At 46.8% G+C, this 14,030-nt stretch overlaps 1 long non-coding RNA gene across 2 annotated transcripts; it reads left to right on the top strand.

The window, feature by feature from the left end:
- The first annotated feature begins 640 nt into the window (after positions 1 to 640).
- On the top strand, positions 641 to 11,627 carry LOC134471509 (uncharacterized). Of its 2 annotated transcripts, XR_010040959.1 has the most exons (4): positions 641 to 1,001; positions 3,866 to 4,071; positions 8,071 to 8,208; positions 11,397 to 11,627. It is a non-coding gene; the product is annotated as an uncharacterized LOC134471509 (long non-coding RNA). The 2 variants fall into 2 exon arrangements; XR_010040958.1 differs by lacking the exon at positions 11,397 to 11,627 and having other exon boundaries at positions 8,071 to 8,846.
- The last annotated feature ends 2,403 nt before the right edge of the window (positions 11,628 to 14,030 follow it).

Below are 14,030 nucleotides of genomic sequence, written 5' to 3'. Positions count from 1 at the left end.
CACACACTATTGGCCAAAGGCTTTGGAAGAGACGAAAGACACAGTGAACTTGGACAAAGGCGCCTCTGTTTTCTCTTCCCAGCATCCTTGGGCCTTTGTGTGTGGGGGCGGCTGCTGCCGAGAGGAGAACAGGACATCCTGGGCCTCAGGGAAAGGGTCAGTTGGAATATTTGAAGCTTTTGCTTCAGTCCTCACATTTTGTGCTCCCTGAGGCTTTTCCTGGACAACAGGGAGTGTGCTCAGTGTTGCAATTCCTCCCTGCAAGTGCTTTTGTCTGGTGTTGCTTCACTGGTGTGAATTTTCTTTCTCTTCCTTTCACCAACACTCCCACTGAGCAAACCCAGCACATACTGGCTCCCAGTCAGCTCCTCTTTGGGCAGCAAAGCCCTGGCACTCTCCTCTCAGGGTTGGCTGCACGAAAGAACACTTTTCAGAACTGTGGCTGAAATGCTGCTTTTTCTACTCTGGGGCTACATCTGGCAAAGGAATTGCTGGAGAAGACCCAAGAGATGGAAAAAGACAGGGAGGCAAGAAGCCAGCTCCTTTCTCCTCTGTCCATCACCGGTCACTCCTCTCTTTACATCTCCAGGCCTTGCTCAGTGCATCCCTGAGATGATCTGGTCTCCTCAGTACCGAACCATGGAACTGCCCTGCACAGAGCCATCTTCCCACACCTCCTGCCTGGGTAGAGCAGCTCTGGAGCCCGGAGCCACTTCCGAGTCTGGGAGAGGCCAGTCTAGGCCAAGATCCTACAGAACCTGGCTCCCAGGCTGTGTCTGACTCTGTGGGAGGTGCATGTCCAGGTCATGGGTCTCAGGGCTCCTGGCCTGGTCTGTTGTGCTCCTGCCAGGCCCCTCTGCCTTTATACCAACTGCCACCCAGCATCTGCACATCGCCTTCCCGACCTTCTTTGCACTGCTGGGGTCATCGGCAGCTGGGCTGAAGTGCTGTCTGGACAGGAGCCTCTCCGGCTTCCCAAGGAAGCCTTCGGTGCTGTCTGGGTAAGACCATCCACACCGCCATCCCCCAGCTCCCTCTGTGTCGGCAGCCTGAGCCCCGTTTCTTCCTGCACTGCGTCTTCTTCTGTCCCATGTGCATCTGACTGTGTGACAGGCATGCTGAGCCTGTGAGGCCACTGACCACCATGCAAAGAACATGCGTTGTTCTGTCCCATGCCAGGACACTGTGCTTTGATTCCTCCTTGACAGCAATGCCCCTAAATGTCTTTGGAGCTCCGTTCTGCAACACCCTCCTCACTAGCCAGGGGAGCACATTGCCATTGTGTAGCTGAGGAATGTGGTTGTGTGCATGCTCCATACCACCATCTGCAGAGCGGCTGCCCACACGTTTCCAGGGAACCCCTGCTCAGCCCAGTGGGCTCAGCGGTAGAAAGCATGCTTAGCTTGCTGAGGTTCTGGGTTCGATCCTTGGAAACACATAACACAGTAAATTCTTTAAATGACCTGTGTTTAAAATTTTGAAATTATTGGAATTAATTTGGGAGTTTTAACTTTTGTTATAAGTCTCTATTTTTTATTATAATTATGCAACATAGTCTATAATATGTTTTTGATTTTTTGAGACTCTCACTATGCAGTCCAGGCTGGCCTTGAGCTCATGACAATCCTCCTGCCTCATCCTTCCCAGTACTGAGATTACAGGCATGTGCCACTGCATCCGGCAACATAGCCTATAATTTTATAACTTGGGAAGCATGTTGCAATTAGCTTTGTGTCCAGTATCCCAGTAATATGTGTAAATAGTACACAAATCACTGATGAGATTTCTAGGATACAAATGTCAAAATATACCCATTAAATCTCAGTAGCACTGACAATGCTTGGACTCTCTGATGCTGCATGCACTGTTATTTTTAGATATTGGGTTCACAATGGTATTTTAAAGACTCTCACAGTTATTATCTCAGTCAAAAAATTATCTCATTTATCACCATATTTGTTTTGTATCTGACACTTTCAGAGCCTTGCCTCTGCCTTTTTAATGAATAGGCTTTTAGTTTGAGCGGTTTTAGTTTGCAAAACAATTCACTGAAAAAATACCAAGTATTCGGGTGGGCACCTCCACCCCACCCCAATGCCAGAGATCTTGCATTACTGTGGCACCCTGGTAATTACCCCAGCCCTCTGGGGGTGGGGAGCTGTGTTATCTTTGTTATCCTTCTCCACATGGGCCCCTTCAGTTCTGGAGCCCTCACTTGACAGAATCTTTAAGCTCACTGGTTTGTTTCCTTCAGCTATGCTTGTTCTAATGATATTCATATGCATTCACTTAAATTTCTTTTTTGAAATTTTCTTGTTAGTGTACATTTACAGTGCATAGTGTTAGCCTTTCTTGTGTGGACTTAATGCACAGGACGCATCTTAATTCCTTTTTCATTCCCTTACCTCCCCCATCTCCTGATTCCCTCCCTACTTGAGAAATACCCATCTCCCTACTTCCTGTCACCTATTCTTTATTTTGCCCCTTATTTATAATTTGGGCTTCTAGCATTTACTTTTGATTTTCTTTTTTTAATTTAACTTAATTTTAAAGAGAGTAAAACTAAACATAACAAAACAGAACAAAACAAATCAGAAAACAATGCAAGTGGCACAGATTTCAAAGCAAGACAACAGAAGATCTTCACTAGCTATCATATTGTCTATTGTTTTCTTCTAGATAGTTGTCCATGTCTCCACACACAATAAATTCATACAAAACAAAATAGTACAGAACTGACCAAAACCAGACAATAGGGACACTTTAGATTTTCTTTTAGAGTTTTCACCTCTGCCTAAATTACCTTTCCATTTTTGTACATTGTTGCTTCTTCTGTGAGAGCCCTTACCATCTGAGTCACAGTTACTTGAAGTTCTGTGTCTGGCCTTAAGACATCATGTGTGAGTCTGGTGGTAGCTCTGTTTTCCCCACTGTGTTTTCATCTTTTAGTATGCCTGGTCATTTTTCCTAGACAATGAGATGTGATGTCCAGGGTCAAAGAACTTGAGGTACTGAAGGTTTAATGTGCTATTTTACAGTTCTGCCTTAGACTTCAGCCCTGTTTATTGTTTATTATAGCTGCAGACTGCAGAGGCTAGAATTTCCCCATGGTTTTCTTGCTTTTGTGTCCTCCATTTTCACTGAGTTTTTCACGAGTTTCCTAAGTGGGGGCTGAGAGGAGCCCTTTCTGGGTGTATCACTCTGGGTACTTGTGGCTTCTACTGGTGTGGTGGTGGTGTGAGGGGCACTGTTGTGAGGAGGGCTCGGGTCTTTAGTGACCAAGCTCTGGGTGGTGACTCAGCCCCCACAAGTGTCTTCCTGTGTGATGGATAGGCTGGAGAGGCCAGAGTCGGGCTGGCCCACTGCTGGGCTGTCTGCAGCTCCCTGGAAGGCCTAGGGAGTCACACGTGTGACAGCCACTGCCCATGAGGATGAGGAGTCCCTGCTGACGACGAGACCCTTGAAATGTATGGAGCTACTGCCTCCTATTCTGTGTGATGGAAGCTGAGGAACCTTTCCTCACTCTTCACTGCGAGAGCTCGCAGGGATTTGAGGTGAAAGAGTTTTGGCCCAGACAGGACACTGTAGCCAGGAAAAGCCTCAGGCAGAACCAAGGAGCTCCATCTCCCCCACCACTAGGAATTTACCTATGGCATCAAAAAAATACCATTGGGCTACCTGTGCATCACTAATGCCCCTTAGGTTCCACCCCAAACCTAGGCTACTTATATGCCCCCACTCCATGTGTTCCATGGAGAGATCGCCGACCCCGGGGGGAGATGCCGCACCCCAGGGGATCGGGGATGTCTCTCCCTGCATTCTCAAAATAAAGGTCACTTATATTTCATACTTCTTATCTTTTCAGCTGCCACTGGTCCTCCACAGTTCTATCATATGGTTCCCTGACTGGGAATGGCACACGAGAGATTCCTTGGGCTTTCCCAGTTTGAGTCCCCTGCCATTCAGGACCAGGAACGGACTATATTCTTCATTAATTCCTCACTTCTACACTCGGGAGCTGTAAACTTGTCACTGCCAGTTCGCAAACAACACCGACCCAATTTACCACAGGTGAGCAACCCCCCGGAGATTGCCACAGGGCCAGGCCCCAGGCGGATTTTCGTCCCCTTTCCGTGGGTTCGCATGACACTCTCAGGTCCTTAGATAGCCCAAGGCAGAGTCTTTCTGGGCCAACCTGTGTCCACACCGGGAGACTCTCACGTTCTTTGGGTTCAGATAGCCCAAGGCAGAGTTTTCCTGGGCAGCCTGTGTCCACACTGAGAGATTCTCACTTCCATCAGAGCTTTTTAAGTTCTCACGGGCAGAGCTGTTACTAAACCCACATGAAATCCACTCATATATTGATGACGGCCAATTATTACAAAGCTTTGGAACTATATAATACCAATTGATCTATAAGTAAAAAGTGACGACTTACACTTAGCAGACCACAGTCTATTGCCTCATAACTCTGTGGGTCAGACCCCACACCAGATTTTATCTTGGGGACTGCTTCCTGCCCCCACCCAAAAACCCATACCTATCTATGGCTTATCATACTGATGACAAGTTTACAAAACTCTCTATCTTTAAGCCTTTGTTTTGGGAATGTGCATCCTTTCCCAATCCTCCAGGATCCCTCCCCCTCCCCACACTTAAAGAGATAATAGTGTCTTTCCTTGCAGCCTTTAAGAGCTTTCTCAGTGTCTCCTTTCCTCCCTGCTCCCCCCCTCCACCTGCCACATGCCAACCCATTCCTCACCTAGATGGGAAAAACAAGCCCAAACAATGTTGAGAGATAGGCGCGGGGCTGCTTTAAGCTTTCACGCTGTGCCCCAGCTCTGCATGGTATCTTGGCTCTCATGCGGCATTCCAGGTCCACGTGGGGTTGGGCTCTAATGCTGCACCCTAATCTGCATGCCCCGTGAGCAGTTCCAGCTCCATGTGGCGGCTCAGCCCCATGCACAGGGTCACGCATCATGTAAGGTCCTGGCCAAGTCCCAACTCCGCCTCCCAGCCCACCCCCTGTGTGCTGCCACCACCCATGTGCCACCACCGCTGCAGCTGGCAGCAGCACACTTGGCTTATACTGCCTCCGCCTTGCGCACTTTTCCCGGGGCAGACCCAGCCCACCCAGTGCGCTATGTCCCAGCACTCACCCCACCTTCACTCTGTGTGCACCGCCCTGCACACATGCCAGACCAGTTCCCACCCTGAAGCTCAAGCATAGCTCTGTCTGCTGGGGCAGACAGGTACAACAGACAACTCATTACATTGCTGATCTGATGCTGTATTCGTGTTTTCAGATATAAAATTCGATTGCTTCTGCTGCCTTTTGTGTGTGTGTGTGTTCCAGCCATGACAAATGCCCCCACCCTGGGGCATTTGTCTCAGAGTTCTGTCCTGCCTTAGGTGCTGAGCGTCTCCCAAACACAAGCACCTCGTTAAACACAGGCACAGATAGACAGCAGCTTGGTGGCTCAGCTCAGAGATACTATTTTTTTTACATTCTCAAACCATTTAATCAAGGTTAAATAAGCCAGCAATAGACAAGACTTTGGCTGATAAATGGGAAAGTGGCCACCTGGTAATTTTACCAGCCTTATTTATCAATCAAAGCCTTCAATAGTCTCCTGTTTAACAACTAAAATTAAGAGGTATTTATGAATTCCTTTTGCTATAAACCACCAGTGGTGTTCTGTGTTAAGCTTACTGCCTATATTATACTGTATTGTCACCGATCTCCTGGTTAACAACTAAAATTAAAAGCCCTGGCTCAGACCTCCACCGAGCCATAATTAACTATATTCAACTGATATTAAATAACATCATAGCTGATTTCTCTCCTAAATAAAAAGGTAAAAATTAATTAAACAGGCCATCCTCTAAAAAGCAGATGTAGAAGGCATTAGACATTTTAACAACATAAAGAGATACTTATATATATGACATAAATAACATGCCAGTTCCTAAAATTCTCTGGACCTGTCCTCCTTATGGGAAGTCATTACTAAAATTATAAATACCTTGTTGATTATATTTGACTCCTGCATACTTACTTACTTCTACAGAGACCTTCTACTGTAGTCCAAATCCCAAACAAAAAGGCAAAACTTGACCTTCAAATCTCATAGAGACCTTAATATGGCTTTTCATGTTTTCAACGGCAGAGATAACAATAACACTTGTAATACTTGGAGTTCTGAGACAGGTAAACTGACACAAGGTGGAGCTGCCCCCCCCCCATGGACCATGCCTCAAATGCAGCAGAAGACAATGGGCAAGAGAGTGCCCCATCCTGGTGTTCTTTGAGACCTGATTCCAGGGCTACTGGACTGTCCTAGCCACCAGAGAGTGGGTAAGCCATCCTAACTTCTAGCCCTCACAGGAAAGGCCAACACTGCCAGATTCATCCCTGATGGATCTGCTTAAACTTGCTGCTAAAGACTGACGGGGCTCAGGGCCAACAGCAGCCCACTTTAAGGTGTCTGTCTCAGAGTCCAAGTCCCACTAAAATTCTCAGGTAAGACATTCTCTATGCTTGTGGACATAGAGGCCATATATACAGAGTTCTTCCTGAGTTTTCAGGCTGCTATAGTAAGTCCTCCATCTCTAGGAGGTATTAAAGGTCAACCTATGCCATTTACAAACAGGGCCTATTTTGTGCAGGTTCATGCTTCTTCCCAATCCACCCAGTGGTGCCAAATCTTCCCTCCACCACTCACTCTACAGTCCTAAATCTTAAAAATGCTTTTTATTCCTGTGTATTTATACAGATTGACCCAGACACTGAGGTCTCAACAGCTTACACCTGGTATTGCTAGTAAACCTCTCCTCAATGATATTAGAACACTCCCTTCCTTTCTTATTCATCAGTTTCTCAGACAACCCTGGTCAAGACTGACAGATAAATTTTGTCTTCTCACTTTGTTTATACTTTTTCAGGATACATAAAAACCTTTCACACAACCAGGGAGACTGCTGATATACTTACTAAAGTCCTGTTATAGCAAATCATTCCAAGGACTACAACCAGGTTACAGCAACCCATACCCAATATTCTTGGCAACATCAACAGTGATCAAAAGTTGCTAGACTGCCATCCTGGTTTCACATCACTCAGGCTAAGTGGTGCCCTTCCAGCCAGCCCTAGATCTCACCATCCTTTTGCCTACTCATCTCTGCCTTACCAAGGCCCCAAAGCCACAACTCTCAGGCTGTCATGTTTTATTATTCAATTTGGTTTCTAATTTCTTGTTCTTTTTACAGCAGGACTCTTAACAGTATTTCCTAAAGACTCCAACATCATGCATACCAGAGACAAGCCTTACCTACCTACCATCTTAACTTTTACCCTTTCAGATGGGGGAGTAATCACCTCTCATAACTTCACTCCTCCTAACCCCACATTTATTTTTCAGAATTCTGCCTTACTGTGGATATATTTCTACCTCCACATGGTCCTGATATAATGACATATCTAAATCAAAAGCACCTTTCCTTCTACCTCACCTGGGTCCTTAAATATGACAGTGCCATGCCTCCTCATAACATCTTGTCTCTTTATTTTTCCAGTCTAACATACATGCATTCACTAGTGAAGTTGTCCTGGCTAAAACACCTGGCACCGGCTTCTACCTGGGCATCAACCATCATCCCATTGACTCCCTTAGACCCTAGTACAGGGCCCCTTTACAGCAGGAAGCAGTAAAGAGAGAAATCTTTGCCCCTTTTCATAATAATAATCATAAGATGGGATATGAAAGGGTTTTGGCCCAGACAGGACACTGTAGTTGGGAAAAGCCTCAGGTGGAACCAAGGAGCTCCATCTCCCCCACCCCTAGGAATTTACCTATAGTGCCAAAAGCATACCAATGGGCTACCCGTGCATCACTAATGCCCCTTAGGTTCCATCCCAAACCTAGGCTACTTATATGCCCCCACTCCACGTGTTTCACGGAGAGATCGCTGACCCCGGGGGGAAATGCTGTGCCCCAGGGGCTCAAGGTTGTCTTTCCCCGCATTCTCAAAATAAAGGTCATCTATATTTCATACTTCTTATCTTTTCAGCCACCGCCGGTCCCCCACAGTTCTATCATGAGGTAAGACTGCCTCACCTCTGGGAGCCCCAGGACCCCTCCTCCTCAAGATTGCAGCAAATGAACAAGGAGCCCCGAAGTTCTCCAGCCCCCAGCACAGCCCCGCACAGTGAGCACCCCAACCCTTGGTCTGCTGGCTGAGCTTCTCCACTCTGCCCCCATGGGCAGCCATGGGCAGCCACAGGCCCTGGGCTTCCATTCTCCCATAGCTGGTTGTGGATTTGCCTTTTTCTGCCTTTTGTCTTTCTGTCAGGATGGAAGTAATGACTTCCAAGCTCCATCTGTGCTGGACTAGACACAGAAAATCCTCCTAAAACTTCAGTTTTTACTATGAAGTTAATTTCTTTCCATCTATTAAAAATCTCATTTTCAAAACATTTTTAAAATATCTGCATGTTCATACCCATTTTAGGGGTCCTGTGTTTTGCACTCACAGATAAGCCCCATGAGGGTGATGCTTTGACAGTAAGAGACTGTAATAAAGGAATCGATGTTTTGGCCAGAGGTCCTTTCTAGGCTGTGGAATAACACTTTCCAGTTTGAACAACTCTAAACATTGTCTACACATATACACACACACCATTGCATGAAAATAGATCTAGGATTATGCACGATAAACTTTATACAGCAGGGCCCTCGGAGGAAGTAGTGGCAATGGTGGTGGATTGTGAAAATGGAATTATAATTTTCCACCCTGTGTACATCTGTGGAAAAAGTAATGCTTTTCTAATATAAAAAATTAAAAATGTTTTATGGCTCTGAGGAACCAGTTTTACTTTTCCCCTGGAGACTTGACAAGTCTAGCTTCTAGTCTCTGCCTCCAGTTCCCCCAAGGGTGAGGACCTTCTCAGCCATCCCCGCCACTGTACCCTCAGCCCCTCCATGGCTCTGGACCTCCAGGGTTGAACAGTGGAGCCTGGGAGAGCAGCAGTGGCTTTGGTGTCACCTCTCACACATGGGGTGCTGTGAGGAAGCTGAGCTCAGGGAAGGAGGGAAGGCTGCAAAGCGGCAGTGCTGCTGCCTCCAGAGACCACAGGACGGTGCTCAGACTCACACGTGATGTCTGAAGGCCGCAACCCCTTCAGGTGTGTGCCTCTACCACACTGCTGGGTGGTCAGGAAGCAGACACTGGGACCTCTGTAGACAGTTCCAGGTTGTGAGGCTCCTCAGCATGGGAGGGTGAGGCAGGAAAAGGAAGCAGAAGACAGGCAGGCATAGGATGCAAAGTGGCCATGCAGGGAGGACAGCACTGTCGTCTTCCCTGGTGGCCCAGGACCAGGTGGCCTGCAGAGTCACATGGGCTGGGTGTTCCCCTGGTGCAGTCACCTCCCTGTGCAGTGTGCTCCCTCAGTGAGGCCCACCCTACCTGCAGCCGTCTTTGGGGTCAGAGAACTGCGGCACCTGGATGCTGTCCAAGCACACACGTTGACTTCTGGGTGGTCACTCATCATGAGATGGTCACCACCATTCTTGTCATCTGACTATGAGTGCACAGGGGAGGACAGTAGCTCTCTGAGGCTTCTCTTTTCTGCCTTAAATGTAGAGCTTTGCCTTGGGAACCTGGGCACAGCTAACCTGGCGAAACACAGATGAAATTGGCTCTTACGTTCTCAAGCATCCACTGTGTGGCTATTGGGGATGTCAGTGTTTTATACAGGTTGGTTCTCCTAGACTCCAAAAAAGTCTATGGCTCACACTGCCCTTAGGATGATGGGAGAGGGATCTACTCTCCCTTTAATCCTCCCCTACTGTGTAGACCTCCACCGGAGGGAAGCTGGGATTCAGAGGTATTTCTAACCATGCTCTGAGAGAAATCCATCCAGAGTCCTGAAGCTAAGGTGATTCTAGTTTATACTAAGTAATCTCTTTCCTGGTGTTTTTAGCAGCAAAGACTGTTTGCTCCACATCATCAACTGTCCTCATTGACAGACCCTTACGCACTGAGTTCCAGGTCCAGTCTTACTCCCAATTCATCCTTGAAACATTTCAACCCAGTGTGCCTCCCTGGCTCCTCTTTAAAATTTGGGCCCAAATTGCCTCTTCCTTTGTTTTATGCCACTGTAAAAGAACACTACAGGCTGAGAGATTTGTTCTAAACAGAAACTTTTGTAGCTTTGGGTTCTCAAGGCTGGGAGGTCCGAGGTCCAGGGGCCATGTCAGGTAGGGTCACAGCATGGAAGAAAGCACTGCAGGTGGGGAGAAGCCCTGAGGAGCCTGGAACTGCTACAACACACTGCCTACTCCACCAGGAGCCCACTCACTTGGCCGCTCAACCTTTCACCAGCCGCAGCGACAGGTTCAGACCACCACAGACCAGCTTCAGAACTCGCTCCTCAGTTCCTAGTTTCCGAATCGCCTGCTCCTTAACCTGGGAGCCAGCTTTACTGCCAGAATTCTTTCTCCCAGTCTCCATACGCCCAGTGTCCAGCACGTCGTTGGGGCTGACATCATTTTCTGAGGGGAGCAGGGAAGGAGACATTTGATCCTGCCTTGCTTTGAACCAGTGTTGGGGACCACAAATTCGCAATAGCTCATAAGGGCTAAAGTGGAGGCTTGGGACCAAAGTACCACCCATTGGAGATTTCCCACTAACTCTTTAGGGATAGGCCATCTTCTCCCACCCACCATGACCAAAACTAGGACCACTAAGTCTACAAACCACCCCCCCACGCAAGGTCCTTCTTAGCTTAAGACTGTCTCCACCCCCCTGGAGTCATTCCAGGATTGTACTGCCCACTGAGTCTCAGGCCTCTGAGTCACCTGCCAACCTTGAATCTTCTGCTGGCCTTGCCTATCACTGTATGAGCTCAATAAACAATGGCTCTCAAGTGTCGACCTCTTGGCCATCTGGAGACACGAACTTCCTGTCACATTCTGTGGTACTAAATTCATCTTTGTCCTAGTTTATCCTTAGCACAGGCAATTGTGGCTCCTGGCTGGGTCCCCAGGAGGTCAGGAAAGCACACTGCGCACATCCACCCAAGCCACATGAGACAGCAATAGGAGGCCCAGCACTCCTTCTCTCCTTCTGCACATTTCAGTATAAAAAGCATCAGGGAAGAGGAGGGGAAAGGTCAAAGAGGATCTCGAATTAAAAACCAAGACCCAGGCTTGAGTTTGCCAGGATGCTGCTGAGGAATAACAGGTGTCAGAGACCGCACAGCATTGGGTGGGAACAACTGAACCACTGTGACTCTCACAGTCCTTAGAGAGGCACGAAAGCCCAGTGCAGAGTCAACACAGAGACAATGAATACTTTATACTTTTATAAAGTTTATACTTTTCCTTCCCTCCAAGGATGAGAACTGCGAGAACAAGACTGACTCTAACTCCAAGTCCCTTTGCACCTGGCTCAGAATAACAGGAAAACAGGGAGGATTTAAAGACATGAGAAAGCCAAGCACCATTGCATAATCTTCTCTGCATATTTATGAAAAGGAAACTGGATGAATCCTTCATTTTAGCCGTAAAACAAAGTTAATTAAATCGCAAGCCTGTTGTCATTTTTACCCTTCTACTTTTGGTGACCATTAAAATTCAAAGTGAGCTCCATGAAATAAAATGAACAAATTTAAATACTGCAGTTTTCCATTCTGCTTATTTTGACTGTTTGAGTCAACAAACAGCAGGGCTGTCATTTGCATATTGATAACTGTGAAGACGAATGGGTCAGGAGAGCTCAGCAGGCGGGAAAGCCCAGAGCTGCAGGTGCAGAGGGCTGTGCTGGGTTCCAGTGGGCTATGGGTTATCAGGAAGCCAAGGCTCACAGACGAGCCTTGCTGGTCCTCGGTGAAAGGATTTCAGCAAAGCTGCATGAGGATTGTAGCCAGTGAGGCCAAGCTCAAACAGGAAACCCAGCATTAGCGACAGTGTAAGAAAATGACCTCTTATACACATGTGTGATCACACACTGAGTTGCACAGGAACCAAATCCCATTCAATGGCCAGGTTCATTTTGACCTTATGGGGAAAGGTGAATCAGTTCTTGCAGCTCTGTCTGTGACCCAGACTGTGGAGGGCATGGAGTTGATGAGCCAAAGCCCCACTGCACTGACAAGGTTCGTCATTCACAGGCAGAAGAGGGAATCCAGGCCCATGTGTCTCCCATATATGAAATTAAAAACAAATCAAAGGTCTAAACTCTAAAGCAGAAACAATCTGCTGAAGAGAATATGGGTAAAACTCTTGAAGACATTGGTATAGGAAAGCACCTTATGATTAGAACCCCAATTTCACAGAAATAATATCAAGAAAAAACAAATGGAACCATATCAAATTAAAAAGCTTCCATATTGCAAAGGAAATACAAGTGAAGAGACAACCTATGGAATAGGAAAACAATATTGCTAGTTATTCCTTGGGCAAAAGGCCAATATTTAGAGTTTACAAAGTACTCAAAAAAGTCAGACTCTTTAAAATAAACGACGCTGTCAGCCAATGGGCAACTGAACAGAACAAGCACTTTCTGAAGTACAGTTGTCAGAGACATACAGGAAAAATCTCCACCACTGCTGATATCAAAGAAATGCAAATTAAAACTACACCGAGGTTCTGTCTTACCCTGAAAGAATGGCTGTTATCAAGAACTCACATAATAACTAGTGCTGGCAAGGATGAAGGGGAAGGAGCCCCCCACACTGTAGGTGGTAATGTAAATTAGCACAGCCACTGTGGAAATCAGTATGGAGAGTCCTTCTAGGTATCTGTGGAAAGAGTTGAAGACACCACAGTACAGGGCTCCATGCACACCCGTGTTTGTAGCAGAACAAACCTTGGAGGCAGTTTTCCTATCTATCAGCAGAAAGAAATTGTGGCATTAAGTACAATGAAGTACTACTGTGCCATAAAAAGGGTAAACTCTTGTCATTGGTAAGAAAACCGATACACCCTGAGAAGGTAAGGAAAAAAAACAGACTTACAAGCTTAACTATTGCGTGGTTTCTCTAGTTTAAGAAACCAAAGGTATAAATGAATGACAGGGTCAAATAAAAGATAGACAGTAGGAAACACGGAGATAGATCTTTTCCAAATAGAAAGGGGGTCAAGAGATGGAAGAAGGGATGAGGGAGCGAGTGGGAGACAGACAACCAGGAGTTGTGCGGGGTCCATGTGCCAACTGCCTGGGAGACGCATGACCATTATGCGGTACAAATGTGTACTCATATGAAACATAGACCAGAACACTTGGCAGCATTTATTTAATAGTGAATACTAAATTATCAGCCACTTTGTATTACACTGTCACTTTATATTACAGAAAAATCATATAGTTCTTTCACAAACATTTATTACACTAATGCTATAGGGGTGTTTAGAAAATTTGATTCATTAAGATACAAAAATCAAAAACCCACAGTGTTGATTATTGGTGTGAAACAAAAATGCTTCCACAGTCCCCGCGGGCAAGGACTTTGAGGGTGTCACTTGGCGGACACGGCTGTGTGCCTTGGTGAGTTCTGTGAGGACCAGACTCATGCGGTGCTCTCCTTGTGTGCCTGCTCATGCCCACGCTGACTGTGTGTGCAGCCATACCTCATGGGCAGTCTGGAGTGTCCACCTTCCTGGAGGCCAGGGACAGCTGCTGTATGTGTCCTGAGCTGCACCTCTACTTTCTCTAATTCATGCTCACCTCCTGCTGAGGTAGCGTTGTCCATAAATGTCCCCCAAAGCCTCGTGGGCTCATAGGTGAGGATTTTGGGAGCTGGCTGGATCTAGGTGTGGGATGCCGGGGTTAAGGGTGTGTGGTACCAAATTACTGATTAGAATTAGCATAGTTCTGTTGTGGATATTGGAAGCTTCACACTGGGTGTAAGTGAGACAAACCAAAGGGCTTATAGCCAGGATAGAACAGAAGAGAAAGGCAGGTGCACCGTGTGCTGCTGCTGCTGCTGCTGCTACTGCTTCACTGTCTCCTGCCTGCTCTGCCATGAA

The sequence above is a fragment of the Cavia porcellus genome, unplaced genomic scaffold, assembly GCF_034190915.1.
Source record: "Cavia porcellus strain 051 isolate PalLab524CR breed Dunkin Hartley unplaced genomic scaffold, mCavPor4.1 scaffold_18, whole genome shotgun sequence".
NCBI lineage: Eukaryota > Metazoa > Chordata > Mammalia > Rodentia > Caviidae > Cavia > Cavia porcellus.
The sequence above is the reverse complement of the archived record's forward strand: the minus strand, read 5'-3'. Positions and strand labels throughout refer to the sequence as shown.